Genomic DNA, 4925 nt, shown 5'->3' with positions numbered 1-4925 from the left:
GGGTCCCCGAACTCCCTGGGCAGGCTTTGGCGCGTGGGGAGTTCGCGCGCGGCCAGTTGACGCAGCCTCCACCCAGGCGGGACCGAGGGGCCCTCAGGGCGTTGCACCCCTCGACGGACTTGGCGTCCCACTTTGCTCCCGAGCCGGGGCGCGTCCGGGCACCTGAGCTCTCAGACCCCTGCGCGGCTGGACTCCACCTCTGGCCTTAGCCGAGGGTCCCCTGCCTGTCTGTCGGCCACTCCTCGCTCAGCTGGGCCGCTGCGGGCCGCGGGCTGGCCGTCCCTCCTGCTCGCCCTGCGCCCTTGCTGGAATCGGTGTTTCCAGGACCCGCCGTTGGGGTGCTTCAGCTGTGTGTGTGCGTGTGTGTGTGTGTGTCTGTGTGTCTGTGTGTCTCTGTGTGTCTCTGTGTGTCTCTGTGGGTGTGGGTGTGTCCCCGTGTGTATCGGGGCTGAGCGGACGATTTCCTTGGGTTCAGCCCCCAGCCTGGCAGTCAGGGCCACAGCGCCCTTCAGAGAAACCCCTTATTCCTCCACCCAGTGGAGCCAGGAGGTTCGCCAGATGGGACCATCCTGCAGTGCCCGACCTTGGCAACGCGGGTTCACCTTCCTTGGCAACGCAGATTCACTTTCTGGGCCTCAGGTGGCCATCCGGGTGCTTGCAGGTCAGCTGGTCCGACTTCACACAGGTGGAGGACCCTTTATCAGCCTTTCCCCTTGGGTCCTTGGAAGTTCCACTGCTCAAGCCCTAGGTAGGGCACGTTAAGGGCAGACCAGATCTCCGTGCTCTTTTCCTCTAGGGATCCAGGCGCGATCCTTCGCCCTCCTTGGTTGTCAGCTAATAAACGGTATCTCCTCTGCTCACCCTGCACACTTTCTGTCGATGTTCCTTCCCTTAATCTGTTTGGACATGAAGTTTTCTGCCAAGGACTCGTGAAATAATTTTTATCGGTAAGAGGACAGAAGAGCCATTTGGACCATCTCCCTGCCTTTGGGGCCATTGCTCAGTGTCCTGTTTTCTACTTTTAGAACCCAAAAAGAGAATAGATAACTGGTCTCAAGGAGGGTTACTCAGAACTTCCCGAAAATGCCCTTCTGGGTCACTGGCTTAGAATGTCAACTCTCACCGCCTTGTCGCAAACAGCACGGTTTGCAGACGCCCTGAACACAGCTCTATGCCAGGCGCACGATGGTGGGAGGCGGGGGCGTCCAGGTGGCGTGTGCTGGGGTTTGGTGCTCGGCCTCCCCTCCTCCCCAGCATGCTCCACATACTTGAGATGGTTGTGGGCATCGCCGGCAGTGCGGCCCCTCGCTGTGATCCGCAGCCCAGTGCGGCTGGTCTGTGGGTGTTCCTTCCTTGGCCCCCGAACTTCACCTCCCGCCGCTCAGTCCGGACAGTGGGGGCGGTCGGAGTCCTTGGTGTTTTACTGGGGCAACTTCGAGACCCCGTTACAGGTGCCAGCAGGTGCCGGTGGGTCTAAAGTCTCCTCTCCACGCCTACCTCGCCCCCAGGGGAAAACAAATGGAGCTTTCTGCAGTGGGTGGAAGCGGCGTGTATGGGGTGAGTAGCAGCCAGCCTTGGAAAGGCAGCCAGCGGGCCCCTGTGTTTACCTACGGGGTGGAGCCCTGGAAGGCTTGGACCACTTCCAGGCTGTCCCCCTCCTGGCGGTGAGCCAAGGCGTTCTGGGTCATGGGTCACTCTGATGCAGTGTGTGGGGCAGGCTGGAGGGGGCTGGCCCAGGGCGGTGGCCCCCTTGGCTCTGTTCTAAGTGTACTACGGTTCTCTTGGTGCTTAAGTCAGACTGACCCCTGCATAACACCAATGCCATGATATTAAGGAAAGCAGCAGAGGGTGTTAAAATCCCCCAGCATCGAAAATCCAAGGACAACCAGGAAGGCTTCGCTTTTCACCCGGGCTGGGTGGGATTATCGGGCTTGAGAGCAAATCTCATGATTATGATGAGAGTTGGTTTGAGCACTCACGAGTCTCTGAAAAGGGGGAAATTTTTAAAATGTTTCGGGAGGGATCGCGCATGTGAGTCCACACTCACTCACTGGACGCACATCCTGTGGTCCTTGCTGGCGGGGAGCTTATTCTCACCGGAGAGGCAGGATGTAGGTGAGGCGCCGGTTCCTTAACACCCCTTACACCTGCGCAGGTAAGGGTGCCACATGCTATAGGATGTCCTGGGCCTGTCGGGAGGTTTGGGGGGAGGCAGGATTCAGCTAGGCCTTGAGGAATGAGAAATTTCGAGTAGGTGGAGACTAAAAAAGGTCTTTCCAGGTGGGGACGAAGCAAAGGCCCCGATGGGGGCTGTGGGACCCCAGGTGGGTGCTTGGGGCAGGCGCTCTCCGGCAGCTTCAGTTCGCTCCAGGCTTTTTCAGAGTCCGCCTCACCTGTCGCTCCTGTGGGGGCAGAACTGATGGCAATCAACAGGCAGTGTGGCCCAGTGGTTCATCGCGGCGGCTCCCGGTGTTAACTCGTTGATATTGGGCGTCTCATTTGTAACGCGGGGATACTGCTAATTTGTCGTGCTGATTAAGTGATTTCACATGAAACAGGCTTGGAGGTGCCCGCTCTCGAACTTGGTGGTGCTGTCATCTTGGTTATTGCTGGCACCCCTCCCGGACCTCTGCTGGGCGGAGGCCAGGCCTGTGGCTGGGCTTTGCCCCTGCCCCTCGGCGTGGGACTGGGCTGCAGGCTGGACCTGTCTGGTCCTCCGGTGTTCTGCGTTTGGGGCTTCCTTTTGCACTCTGGGTCACGCAGAGCTTGCCCTTTGGTGTCTCTGGCTCCTCTGGGAATCCTCAGTGGCACTGGGGGGGGTGGTGGAGAGGATGAGGGGGACATTTCCGGGAGGCTCAAGAGCCGTGAAGTAGGGGGCGGGGATTGGTCTGTGTATGCACGCGGGAATTATTCTGAGATTCTTCCTGGCTTTCGGAAGATCCTAGAGGAGTACCTGGCCTGCCAGAGGTTACAAAGCCCTGTGCCTGGTGACTTCTCCAGGGCCTGGCAGGGCCGAGGCTGTCCTGGGAGGGAGATTAGACCTGTTGCTCACCCACCTCCCCCACCCAGTGCTCCGGGAGCTGACTTATGGGAAGGGGAGGAGCTACCCGGGGTGATGGGTGAGCGGGAAGGGTGCTAAGGGCTTCCTCCTCCTCTCTGCCCTGGCCCCTCCGCCCCCTCCCTCGTCTGTTCTGTTGCCTCTCGTCTCATGTCCAAGCTTGTCCTGGCTCGTGCAGGGGACCTGGGTGGAGAGGAAGAGCCACCTCGTGCAGTTCCTCTGTGGCCCTGTTGGACTCATGCCCAGGACCACGGACCCTTCTGGACCCCCACGGTCCCCGAGTCGTCAGAGCCTGGGTCCTGGGGCCAGCCCTCCCCTCGGCCTGTTGCAGATGGGGAGGCAAGCTCAGGCGTGTGGCCTGCCCGCCCGCCCTTTCGGCTCAGCCCAGACCACAGTCACCTGCCTGTCGGCATCTCCCCAGCCTTCCCGGAGGGGCTCTGAGAGCCCGGTGCCAGGCGCCTGACAACACACCTGAGTGCGAGACAGCCCACCTTCTTCCTGGAGCCCCCTGTGTGTCCAGGCCAGGACAGGCGCAGTGGGGACATGGGGTCACAGCTAAGGAGCAGCCGCCTAGAGCCCGCGTCCAGGTGGGCGTGGGGGCTCTCAGCTGGGTGTCAGTGCAGGACATCTCACCTGAGGACCCGAGGACCCCAAGAGCAGGAAGGAGGCAGTCCCCCTCTCCTCTGAGACTCTGCCCGCCCCGGACAGCCCCCCGTGGATGGGCCCTGTGGGGACCTTGTTTCTGACACTGTTTGTCCATGGGCAGCCTTGCGTGGGCTCTGCAGTTTGCTTGAGATGTACTTGATAAGGAAGGCTCAGCACACAGCAGTGCAGGCCCGGCCGGGGTGCGGGTGCGGGTGGGGGAGGAGAGTCAGCTCCCTGCTGATTCAGCTGGCGGCCTTGGGGGAGGGGAGGGCCGGAGGGAGAAGCCCCAGGCTTGAGGCCTCTGAGCACTTGGGTGGGGAGGGAAATGACATGCTGGGTGCCTGTGCCTCTGCCCGTTGGAGCAATAACCTTGGAACACCTGGGCTCTAGGCTCTAGGTTTATGAGGAATCGGTGGGTACAAGTGGTGAGGTGAACAGCCCCTGCCACAATGAGGGACTGGGTCTCCTGGAGGGACCTCGGCCGAGGAGTCCCGATGGCCACTGACAGAGGTCAGCCGGCCTGGAAGCACTGACTGAGGGGAGCCTGTCCTGGCAGGCACCGGGCCCTGGGGTGGGGGGTGCTGCAGTCAGGCCTGGGACTGTGGACACCTGGCCTTCTGGGTATTGAGCTTCCTTGGGGACACTGAAGGGTCCCTGAGTCTGGTGGGCTGGTCCCCCCCGTCCCTTCCCTGCTGGCCCAGCTGGGCCTGGGCCCCAGGGACTTTGCCAGGAGGTCTGAGGCCAGCGGGCTTTGCTGCAGCCGCGCTCCTGAGCTCGGGGCGCCCAGGTTGCTGGTCTGTGTCAACTTTCCTCTGGTTCAGTCCTTCATTCCAGAAGCGTCTGCCTGGCGCCACTGCGTGCCAGGCTCTGCATGACCTTCCTGCACCGGGCCCTTCCTGGGACGGGCAGCCTGGCCCTGGGTCCCCGGCCTTGAGCGTGGCATCGAGCTGGTGCTCTGCTCCCAGCCCGGTTTCTCTCTCCCTTATCTCCCTGTCCCGCCCGGGGCTCGGGTCTGTTTGCAGCCGGCATGAAGGGCGACATTGAGACACAGGGAGTGGTGGCCCCCGGGCCTCTTGCTGTCAGTGGCTTCTCGGAAGCTGTGTAACAACTGAGCTTTGTTCCGGCCCTAATCTGACCTGGTTCTGTGAAGCGTGACTGCTGGCAGCCTGGAGCCTCCAGGACAGGAAAAGGGGCGGCAGCAGGGAGCACAAGGCGGCCGCAC

General features: G+C 61.7%; 1 protein-coding gene across 1 annotated transcript in view; it reads left to right on the top strand.

Moving 5' to 3' along the window:
* Positions 1-1326: 1326 nt before the first annotated feature.
* The window catches only part of SEPT9 (septin 9), a 139976-nt gene continuing 136377 nt past the window's right edge, over positions 1327-4925 (top strand). The window contains exon 1 of the mRNA XM_025047177.1: positions 1327-1557. The gene's annotated coding sequence lies outside the window, so the exon portion shown is untranslated. The remainder of the gene's footprint in view (positions 1558-4925) is intronic.

Source organism: Pteropus alecto, unplaced genomic scaffold (genome assembly GCF_000325575.1).
Source record: "Pteropus alecto unplaced genomic scaffold, ASM32557v1 scaffold134, whole genome shotgun sequence".
Taxonomy (NCBI): Eukaryota; Metazoa; Chordata; class Mammalia; order Chiroptera; family Pteropodidae; genus Pteropus; species Pteropus alecto.
This window is presented reverse-complemented; position numbering and strand designations above follow the sequence as displayed.